Source organism: Chiloscyllium plagiosum, chromosome 13 (genome assembly GCF_004010195.1).
Source record: "Chiloscyllium plagiosum isolate BGI_BamShark_2017 chromosome 13, ASM401019v2, whole genome shotgun sequence".
NCBI classification, from domain to species: domain Eukaryota; kingdom Metazoa; phylum Chordata; class Chondrichthyes; order Orectolobiformes; family Hemiscylliidae; genus Chiloscyllium; species Chiloscyllium plagiosum.
Window position 1 is genome coordinate 39246285 of NC_057722.1, and position 12259 is coordinate 39258543.

Below are 12259 nucleotides of genomic sequence, written 5' to 3' on the forward strand. Positions count from 1 at the left end.
TTCCAATATCGTTGGTTCCAATGTGGACAATGACCTCCTACTGGCCCCTCTCCCCCGTGAGAACATTCTGCACCCTCTCTGAGACATCCTTGATCCTAGCACCAGGGAAACAACACACCATTCTGCTTTTTCTCTGCTGGCCACAGAAACATCTGTCTATACCTCTGACTACAGAATCCCCTAACACAATTGATCTCTTGGAAGCCGACGTATCTCTCGTTGCATTAGAGCCAGACTCAATATCAGAAACTTGGCTGTTCGTGCTACGTTCCCCTGAGAATCCATCACCCCCTACATTTTCCAAAACAGCATACCTGTTTGAAATGGGTATATCGACAAAAGACTCCTGCACTAGCTGCCTACCTCTCTTACTCTTCCTGGAGTTAACCCATCTATGTCACTGTATCTGATACTTCCCCCCTTCCTATAACTGCCATCCATCACATACTGTTGCTGCTGCAAATTCCACATCGCTTCTATCTGTCTCTCCAACCAATCCACTCGATCTGATAAGATTCATTACTTAATCCATATCCTCTTTAATAGGCTATATAGAACATAGAACACAGAACAATACAGCGCAGATTAGGCCCTTTGGCCCTCGATGTTGTGCCGACCTGTGAACTACTCCAAGCTCGTCCCCCTACACTATCCTATTATCATCCATGTGCTTATCCAAGGATTGTTTAAATCTCCCTAATGTGGCCAAGTTAACTACATTGGCAGGCAGGGCACTCCACGCCCCTTACCACTATCTGAGTAATGAACCTGACTCTGACATCTATCTTAAATCTATCACCCCTCAATTTGTAGATATGTCCCCTCGTACAAACTGACATCATCATCCTAGGAAAAAAACTTTCACTGTCTATCCTATCCAATCCTCTTATCATCTTGTATGCCTCTATTGAATCCCATCTTAGCCTTCTTATTTCCAAGGAGAACAGACCCAGATGTCTCAGCCTTTTCTCATAAGACCTTCCCCCACAGATCAGGCAACATTCTGGTAAATCTCCTCTACACGTTTTCCAATGCTTCCACATTCTTCCTGTAATGGGGCGACCAGAACTGTACACAATATTCCAAGTACGGCCGCATTAGCGTTTTGTATAGTTGCAGCATGACATTGCGGCTCCGGAAATCAATCCGTCTACCAATGAAAACCATATGCCTTCGTAACAGCACTATCAACCTGGGTGGCAACTTTCAGTGATCTATGTACATGGACTCCAAGATCTCTCTACAAATCCACACTGTCAAGAATCTTTCCATTGACCCAGTACTCTGCCTTCCTGTTATTCTTCCCAAAGTGAATCACCTCACATTTAGCTGCATTGAACTTCATTTGTCACCTCTCAGCCCAATTCTGCAGTTTATCCAAGTCCTTTTGCAACATGTAACATTCTTCCACACTGTCCACTACTCCACCGACTTTAGTATCATCTGCAAACTTACTAACCCATCCACCTGTGCCTGCGTCTAAGTCATTTATAAAAATGACAAACAGCAGTGGGATATTTGTGGCACACCACTAGTAACCGGACTCCAGGCTGAATATTTTCCATCATCCACTACTCACTGCCTTCTTTCAGAAAGCCAGTTTCTAATCCAAACTGCTAAATCATCCTCAATCCCGTGGCTCTGAACTTTTTCTAACAGCCTAATATGTGAAAACCTATCAAAGGCTTTACTGAAGTCCATGTTTACCATGTCAACAGCCCTACCCTCATCTACATGCTTGATCACCTTCTCAAAAAACTCAATGAGGTTTGTGAGACACGACCTGCCATTGACGAAACCTTGTTGACTATCTGAAATCAAATTATTGCTTGCTAGATGATTATAAATCCTATCTCTTGTAATCCTTTCTAAAACCTTTCCTACAACAGAAGGCTCACTGATCTATAATTAACTGGGTCATCTCTACTGCCCTTCATGAACACGGGCACAACATTTGCAATTCTCCAATCCTCTGGTACTAAACCTGTAGACAATGACAACTCAAATATCAAAGCCAAAGGTTCCGCTATCTCTTCCTTAGCTTCCCAGAGAATCCTCAGATAAATCCCATCTGGCCCAGGGGACTTGTCTACTTTCACTCCTTCTAGAACTGATACCTCTTCGTAACTAACCTCGGTCCTTTCTAGTATAATATCTCATATCTCATTCTTCTCCTCTACAATATTCTCCTTTTCCAGAGTGAAAACCAATGAGAAATATTCGTTTAGCACCTCTCCGATCTCCACAGGATCCACACTCAACTTCCCACTTCTGTCTTTTACACTATATCTACTCATTTTCTCTGCCATTTCTAGCCAAGACTGTTTGGTTTGACTGAAAGGCCTTTTATTGATGCTCAGAGGAAATGAATTGTTGTAATGTATTGACACTGTCTCATGGAGAATCTCATCACTAAAGAAATGTGCTGTCCTGGCATTAGTGCCTACAATCCAACATGCACAATAGCCCTCTCCTTCTGCCATCACTTCCTAAATTAGTACCAAAGTAATGGGTACTGGATTCTTTTCAAACATAGCTTGCCTTTGATACCCCACTACCTTCCCACTTCTGCCCTCCCTAATTGGGAATCCAATATGCCCACTGGCCACCAATTGGTCTGTTCTTTTCAAATGGTGACTTACACAGACTTGACATGGGGCTAGGACCCTGAAGATGAATCTATTTCCAGCTCCCCAACCCTGAAATAAAAATTCATCCATTGCGTGAGCACTTTTTATTAAACTATTAAGCCATAAAAGCCAAGGAATAAATACATTGGATAGTTGCAATGTTAAATATCATTATACTGTAACCTCTGAAATCCAGAAATGCCAGTCTGGAACTTGCCTTGAGCGCTTGTGCAACTCTGGGACCGGCCACTTGTGGCGCTGCAGGAGGGAAGCTGGGGAGCTTCAGGCTGTTGATGGGAAATAGTGGGAGATTTTTACAGCCAGCACTTTAATAAACTTTCTCAGGTACCAGGCTCTCTATCATCTCCATTCAGGACAAGAAGAAGGTGCTGTCAAATATGTATGTGTTTAGAATGTTTCTGAGGATGGGCTTGGTATTTAAAAACTAATTTCAGGGTTGACAGTTGTACCTAGTATGTGAGGGCCTGATTACCTTTAACTCACTTGGAAAGGCCATAATTGTTGGCTGAAAGTTCAGGCATCAGTATAAATGGAGACTCGTCGAGAGGCGGGAGTCAGAAAATCACGGGAAGTCGAAATTGTTGCTTAACCGGTTGTTCTGTCGAAGTTTCTGACGGATAATTGTACCCTCAGTGGACTATTAGACAGACAAATTCAAGTCAACGTGACTGAAATGATTTGTAGAACTGGATTAAATCTGCCCTGATGTTAAAAGCGTGTCCTATTTTCACCTTCGGCTGTTCTTGTTCTGATTTCCCTCTACAACAAATTGGCCTGAAATTGCCAGCCCGTTTTAATTTGTCAGTTTCAAGAGTATATACTGCAATTCCCAAATGCTCAACCTACAGATCATTATATACGAGAGAATATGTATTCATAATGTAGCTAAATCATGGTCTGAAGATTTGTTGTTTGATTTGGCGTTAAGGTATTAGTGAGACAAATAATTCATTTCTCAATGTGATAAGGCTTATCAGCTTAAAATTATCTATCGTGCTGTAGTAATGTTAAGCGTTGTAAGCACTGTATGATTGTGGTTTTTCATACCCATCTGAACAGCAATTGGAGATTTGTTGTAACATCTCACCTGAAAGATAGCATCTCTGATACTGCAGCATTCCTTTAGTGCTAAACAGAAATGTTAACCTGGGTTATATGATCCAAATTATATTACACTTTGAATCACTAACTTCTGATTGAGGCAAAAGTGTTACCACGATGGATTCAAACTCTCATTGGTTATTTGCCTTGATAAATAGATAGCGAAGAAAACTAAAATTCTTGACAATTGAATGTGAGATGGCAATTGTAGACATTAAAAACATTTCTTAATTGACTAATTTTAAGTGAGAAAAACAATCGAGTTAATTTATTAGTAAAATCCTGTTGTTGCTGGAAATCTGAAATAAAACTGTAAAGTGCTAGAGAATCTTAGCAGGACTGGCAGCATCTGTGGAATGAGAAACATTTCTTCAGAATTGGAATTAATTTATTACACACAGAATACTTTCACCAGTCATAACCTGGTAGGAATTTATAGCATTGTACTGCTACATTAATTTTCTCATTCATAAGAGCATAAAATACATCATTTTGGGTTTGCAAAATCTCTTATTTGTCTCTATGTAAGCATTGCCCTTAATGAAGTGCTGCTGAGTTTATCACATGGCAAAGTGGCAGCTATGAATAGCACAAATGATTTTCATCGTTTGTTTGCTGTCAGTAATGAATTCACTAGGATATGTAATGCACCGTTAGTGCAATCTTGGCAGAAGTTTAGTAGAATAGTATTTCTATGACAGAAATGCAAAATAAATTTCCCCCCTTGTTTTAGAAAAAGCAGAAACAAGTAGTTTTATTTCAGTTTTTACCCTGAGACAATAAATGCCAGAACTGCACGCTTTGTAGATTCAAATCCCTTAATAGACCAGAGGAAACCAGATAGAGTAGTCAGTCATCCTTCACATTGCAAGTACTTGAGGTTTCTTGTAACCTGGTTTCAAGTAGGGAAAATGTGCTTTGCTTTCTCTGGTAAATCAACCACCATGACACAGCAGACATGTTTCCTAGCAAAACCTTCAATTAGTAGGAAATAATCGAATCAATCAGACTTTTATTACTTCATCCTTGGATATGAATGTCACTGGCTAAGCCAGAGTTTATTGCCTATCCCTATTTGCCCTTAAGGTGTTAATGAGCTGCTGTTTTGAATCGCTGAATTCCATTTTGTCATGACAACTGATCACAACTCTTGATTATGTCTGGATACATTGAACTTTAATTACAACATTTTTGTTTAAAAAGAGGACGTACAATTAAAAGCTCACTATAGTAGTAAATTCCGTTCCTTTCCTGAGAGGAACCATGTGATGTCACATTTGAAAAGGTGCCAATGGAAATTCAAACGGCAACCTTTTAAAGGAAGAGGAGCATTTCAAAACTTGCTGAACGGTGATCTCCTGTGGCTGCAGAGATAATAAAACATTGACTAAGCCTTTCAGCAGGAACCATCTCCTTTGGATTTTAAGCTTAATTGCAGACATGGTTTGAGCTTTATCCTTCGCGGAATATACGAAAAGGAAACTAAAGATCAACTGCAACCCCTTTCCTCTATATGTCAGTAAGCTGATGTTCAAGTGTAGGATAGTGTGCTGTGGAGTCACAACTTAAGGAGAGCTGTTAGATACCACACATTGCATGTTTTAAAAAAAAATCAAATGGGGAGAAATCAGATTTAACATTTTGGATCGAGTGACCCTTCCTCAGAACTCAAGAAGGGTCACTCGATCTGAAACAAACTTCAATTTCTCTCCACAGATGCTACCAGACCTACTGAGCTTTTCCAGCAACTTCTGGTTTTGTTTCTGATTGATAGCATTCCCAGTTCTTTTTTTTTCCAAAGAAGAATGCTATAAGCCAGGCTAGCCAGTGAAGTTGGTGTCAAAATGGAAACAGAACAAAAACCTAAGGGCAAATTTGCAAAGCTAAGAATCTCAAAATACATTGCCTTGTTACCAATGACATAGCTATCAGAATCATTCACCTTCCTGGCTGCAATGTTCTGCTACCTACTTTTCAAAAAACCCATAGATTTATTCATATATCTTTTCAACGTATCTTTTTACTGAATTCAGATCTCTAATTTGTGTCTATGTGTGTAGTGTTATGTTATCTTTCCTCATGTTTAATAACTAATAAACTCACCCTTTCTTTAAGTCAAGGAAGCTGGTTAATTTGGCTTCTTTTAGAATATAAACACATTTAGACTGGAGAAAGGTATCCATAAGGAAAAGGATCCTTTCTATGACCAACCAAGGGAGAAGTTGATTTAAGAAGGAAGATTAGTTTGTTCCTTCCCACCTAGGAACATAGCTATTTAGGAATAACAATAACAGGATTGGACATGGGGTGGGGGGGTGGTATTTGCAATATTTTGACCCAATGACTGGTTCCAAGTCAGGATATTGTGCAGTTTAGAGGAGAATTGTTAGTGTTCCTGTTCATTTTATTCACAGGATGTGCATGTCACTGGCTGAGCTCACCCCTAGTTGACCTTGAAAAGGTAGTGGTCAGCTTCATTCTTGAACCACTATAGTTCATTTGGTGTAGGTATACCTACAATGCTGTTAGAAAGGGTGTTCCAGGATTTTGACCCAGTGACACGAAAGGAATGGTGAGTGGCTTGGAGGAGACATTGCAGAAGGTAGTGTTGTCATATATCTGCTACCCTTGTCCTTCTTGGTTAGAGACATCATGGGTTTGGAAGGTCCTGTCGAAAGAGGCTTAGAGTTATCGAGTCATATGACGCAGAAACAGACCTTTTGGCCCAACTCATCGGTGCTGACCAAGTTTCCCAATCTAAACTAGATCCATTGCCTGCATTTGGCCCATATCCCGCTAAACCTTTCCTATTCATATACCTGTCCAAATGTCTTTTAAATGTTGTAACCATTCCTGCATTAACTGTTTGGGAGTTCATTCCACAGATGAACCACTCTGTGTGGAAAAAGTTGCCTCTTAAGTCCCTTTTAAATCATCCTCCCCTCACCTTAAAGTTATGCCCTCTAGTTTTGAACTCCAGAACCCTCGGGAAAGGATCTTTGCAATTCACCTTATCTATACCACTGATGATTTTATAAACCTCTAAGGTCACCTCTCAATCTCTTATGAAAAAAGTCCCAGTTTATCCAGCAACTCCCCTCCATCCTTGTTAATCTTTTCTGCACCTTCTCCAATTTAATAATATCCTTCCTATAGCAGGGTGACCCAGAACTGCAACAGTATTCCAAAAGCAGGCTCACCAACATCCTGTACAACCGTAACATAACATCCGAACTTCTGTACTCAGTGGTCTGAGCAATGAAGGCAAACATGCCAAATGCCTTCTTTACCACTCTGTCTTGCTATGAGGCAACTTTCAATGAACTATGTACCTGAATCCCTAGGTCTCTTTGTTCTACAGCACTCCCCAGGATCCAGTCATTAACTGCTTAAGTCCTGCCCTTGTTCATCTTGCCAAAATGCAATACCTTGCATTTAAATTTCTGCCATTCCTTGGCCCATTGGCCCAATTGATCAAGATCCCTTTGTAATCTTAGATAATCCTCCTCACTGTCTATTATACCACTAGTTTTGGTGTTGTACATCATGTGGAAATTATAGACTTCTGCCACAGTGCATTTAAAGTGGAAGGAATGAATGCTGAAGGTGTGTAATAGGATATGTGATTAAAGATGTATAAATTATATGTATGTTGAGATCATTTTTGGAGTTTAGCTTTCAAAATGGTAGCATATGATGTTGGTTGCTTTTGTGAAAGGTTCTTTTAAAATAAAAACAAGGGAAGAGTCCTGCTGGAACAGTGCCCTATTAGAATATTTGTAAGTGAACGAGTGACTGCAAACCTCTGTGGTGTTAATAGAAAATGGTGCTTGCAACAGATCATTCATTCATATAATATCATTAGCTTTGTTTTCAGTCAAAGAGAAACCAGAATCTAGAATAAGCAAATTTTGCTTTCCTTAGTTTAGAGGCAAGCTTTTCTAATTCATTTCAGAAGCAAATCTAGTTTCTCACCAAGAAGCAGTTGAGAAAAAAAGGTGTCTCAGCAGAAGGATTTTAATTAGTGAAACATTCAAGCCAGGAGATTGGTTAGAAATCTGCAAGTTGATAGCACTCAGAACATTTACACTCTCTCAGATTTGTAGAAAGTTCATGTTGACAGATTTAGAAAGAACTCATCAAACTGTGTCCATAGGAAAGGACTAGGAAGAGTCGGTTGACTAGATCCATAAAGAAATGCTGAGAGCACAATCTCTCTGGACTTTCATATCTGGTATGCATAGGAATCAAGTGAACATATTGTTTTGAGATCATTTTTGAGTTTCATTTATATTCAGATAACTTGTTTTTTTGAGATTCTTCTTATGTGTAATAAACTTTGTTCAAGAAAATCTGCAGCCTCATACCTCCGACTAACTGCAGCATTAACTATAAGTCTCATGAGCCATGTTTTATTCTGGGACCTAACTTATCTGGTAGTGCCAACAATTAGGATCTAAACAGGTGTCAATTAGCAGACTGCTTTAATCTAGATGGAGTTGAGTTTTTCCAAGTTTTCTTGGAGCTACACTCGTCCAGGCAGATGGAGAGTCTTTCACCATATATCTGACTTGTCTTGTAGATAGTGGGTAAACTTTGAGAAGTCAGAAAGTGAGTTACTCTTTCAGCATTCATAGCCTCTGACCTGCTGCCAGAGTGACACTACTTAGAGTCATGGAGATGTACAGCACAGAAATAGACCCTTCAGTCCAACTTGTCCATGCTGACCAGATATCCCAACCGAATCTAGTCCCACCTGTCAGCATCTGGCCCATATCCCTCCAAGCACTTCCTATTCATATGACCATCCAGATGCCTTTTAAATATTGCAATTGTACCAGCTTCCACCACCTCCTCTGGCAGCTCATTCCAAAACATCCCACCCTCTGCATGAAAAAGTTGCTCCTTAGGTCTCTTTTATATCTTTCCCCTCTCACCCTAAACCTATGCCCTCTACTCCCCAGGCCCAGGGAAAAGACTTTGTCTATTTATCCTATCCATGCCCTTCATGATTTTAAAAACCTCTATAAGGTCACCCTTCAGCTTCGATGCTCCAGGGAAAACAGCCCCAGCCTATTCAACCTCTCGCTATAGCTCAAATCTTCCAACCCTGGCAACATCCTTGTAAATTTTTTCTGAACCCTTTCAAGTTTCACAACATCTTTCCGATAGGAAGACCAGAATTGCACGCAATATTCCAACAGTGGCCTAACCAATATCCTGTACAGCTGCAACATGACCTCCCAACTCCTGTACTCAATACTCTGACCAATAAAGGAAAGCATACCAAATGCATTCTTCACTATCCTATCTACTTGTGACTCCACTTTCAAGGAGCTATGAACCTGCACTCCAAGGTCTCTTTGTTCAGCAATACTCCCTAGGACCTTACCATTAAGTGTATAAGTCCTGCTAAGATTTGCTTTCCCAAAATGCAGCACCTCGCATTTATCTGAATTAAACTCCATCTGCCACTTCTCAGACCATTGGCCCATCTGATTAAGATTCCTTTGTAATCTGAGGTAACCTTCTTCGCTGTCCACTACACATCCAATTTTAGTGTCATCTCTTTTATGGCTGATTCAGATAAATTTCTAGGAGAAAGTGAGGACTGCAGATGCTGGAGATCAGAGCTGAAAATGTGTTGCTGGAAAAGCGCAGCAGGTCAGGCAGCATCCAAGGAACAGGAGAATCGACGTTTCAGGCATAAGCCCTTCTTCAGGAAGGGGAGGTGGTGGAGGCTGGTACAATTGCAATATTTAAAGGAGAGATGGTCAAATTCTCCCTTGTAGGATATGGCCATCGCTTGGAACTTGGGTGACACAAATGTTACTTACCACTTATCAACCCAAGTCTGAATGTTATTCAGATCTTGCTGCCTTTAGACACTGACTGATTCAGTATCTGAAGAGTTGGTAATGGTGCTATACGATTATCAGTGAAAATCCCCACTTCTGACCTTACAACAGAAGGAAGGTCACTGATGAAGCAGCTGAAGATAGTGAGGCCTTGGATACTGCCACAATTATGTTGATAGACAGTTAACTCATGTGTTTAGAGCAAATAGCTAATAAAGCCAAGGTCCCAGGTTCAGTCACTATAGCAACTAATGTTGCTAGCTATGATCAACTTTAATTCCTGGGGTTCTTGTGGCGCAGTGATAGGCCCCTATCTCAGAGCATGAAGGCCTGGCCAAATGGCCTGTCTGAGTAGGTTTATTAAAATATCTAAACTGCCTGTCCAGTCAAAAGAAAAAATACCACAATTATCTTTGTGTTAGATATGACTCCAATCAGTGGAGAGTTTGCCCCCCCAATTCCCATTGACTCACTTTTGATTGGGCTCTTTAATGCCATACTTGGTCAAATGCTGCCTGGATGTTAAGGGTAATTGGTCTCACTTGCCCTCTGGAGATTACTTCTTTTTCCATTTTCATCCAAGGCAGCCATGACATCAGAATGGTCCAGGTGAAACCAAAACTGAACATCAGTGAGCAGGTTATTATTGACTAAGAGCTGCATGGTAGCACTATTGTCAATCCCTTTCATCACTTTGCTGATAGACTAATGGCGTAGTAATTGACCAGATTGGATTTGTCCTGCTTTTTATCAAGAGGACATTCCTGGGCAAATTTCCACATTTCTAGGAAGATGGCTTGTTAAAGTCATTGACATTTTCCAGCATTACTATGAAAAGTTATGGCTTTTTCCACACCCGCCCACACAATAAAGAAATGAAAATAGCATTCACTGTAGATGTATTTCAGAAATTGCATCTCTTATGAAAGAAATTAATAACAACAGGGTAAGCCTGCCAATTGGATACAAAATTCACTTAACAGCAGGAGACAGGGTGATAGTGGAGGGTTGTTTTCTGACTGGAGGGCTGTGACCAGCAGTGTTCCACAGGGATAGGTGGTGGGTACACTTTTGTTTATTATTTATATAAAACGATTTGGATGTGAATATAGAAAGCATGGTTAGTAAGTTTGCTGATGAAAACAAGATTAGTGATATAGTGGACATGAAGAAGGTTGTCTAAAATTACAAAAAGATCTTGATCAATCGAGTCAGTGGGCTGAAGAGTGCCAGGTGGAGTTTACTTTGGATTGCATTTTGGTTAAACTTATACAGTCGTTCGCCCTGTACCCATGGAGGATACGTTCCAAGACCTACCACGGATAGGAGCGAACCCATTCATTTCAATGGAAAATTTACCTTCCCGGCTGCCTCCTAGTCCCTGGTTCCAGAACGTTCTCTATAATATGTTCAGGCCGTGGTAAACCGTGGGTAACTGAAACCGTGGAAAATGATTCCACAGATATGGGGGTTGCCCTGTATGTTTAAATGTAGGGCCTTGGGCAGTGCTGTAGAACAGAGAGACCTAGGGTTCAGCCACGTAATTCTTTGAAGTTTGCATCACATACAGTCAGTTCTTCTATAATATGGTAGTTCCATTCTCGTGCAATCCTGTATTCTAAGAAAATCACATAATAGCAGCATCATTTAAACTAATGGGACCAGAATCACATTATAACAATACGCGTTTTAAAAGTTTTGCACTTTAGAAACAGTGTCCCTAATTTGTCAGTCATGTTATAGCGAATTTGTGTTAACAATAAGCTTGCTGTAGCAGAACGGCGTGTGTAGATAGGTTGGTTAAGAAGGCATTTAGCAGCTTGTCTTCATTGCTCAGACCTTTTGAGTGTGGAAGTTGGGACGTTATGGTGAGGTTGTACAGGATGTTGGTGAGGCCTCTTCTGGAGTACTGTGTCCAGTTCTGGTCTCCCTATAATAGGAAGAATATTATTAAGTTAGAAAGAGATTTACCAGTATGTTACTGGGAATGGAGGGTTTGAGTTATAAGGAGAGATTGGATAGGTTGGGAGTTTTTTCACTGGAATCTAAGAGGTTAACAGGTGACCTTCTAGAGATTTATAAAATCCTAAGAAGAATGGCAGTTGTCTTTTCACAAGAATAGGGGATTTCAAGACTAGAGGCCATATTTTAAAATGAGAGGAGAATGTTTTTAAAACGACACGAAGGGCAACTTGTTTTTACAGTGGTTCGTGTGTGGAACGAACTTTCAGAGGAAGTGGTGGATGCGGGTACATTAAAGTTCAAAAGATAAGTACATGAATAAGAAATGTTTAGGTGGAAACTGGCCAAGCACAGGCAGGTGGGACTAGTTTAGTTTGGAATTATGGTCAGCGTGGATTGGTCGAACAGAAAGGTCTGCTTCTGTCCTGTATGACCCTGTGACTCTATGACTGAGGTTTAGTCAGGCATATGGAGTCATAGAGTCACAGAAACAGACCCTTCGGTCCAACTCGTCCATGCCGACCAGATATCCCAACTCAATCTAGTCCCACCTGCCAGCACCTGGCCCATATCCCTCCAAACCCTTCCTATTCATCTACCCATCCAGATGCCTTTTAAATGTTGCAATTGTACTAGCCTCCACCACTTTCTCTGGAGCTCATTCCATATACGTACCATCCTCTGAAT

The 12259-nt window shown here is 40.6% G+C and overlaps 1 protein-coding gene across 4 annotated transcripts in view; it reads left to right on the forward strand.

Moving 5' to 3' along the window:
- Positions 1 to 12259, forward strand: part of si:ch211-247n2.1 (calcium-activated potassium channel subunit beta-2) — a 61292-nt gene that overhangs the window by 31825 nt on the left and 17208 nt on the right. Inside the window, exon 1 of one of the 4 annotated variants that reach the window (XM_043702932.1) lies at positions 2882 to 2975. The exons of the other annotated variants lie outside the window; for them this stretch is intronic. The gene's annotated coding sequence lies outside the window, so the exon portion shown is untranslated. Of the gene's footprint in view, positions 1 to 2881; positions 2976 to 12259 lie in introns of those variants that run through there. 4 annotated transcript variants of the gene reach the window in all.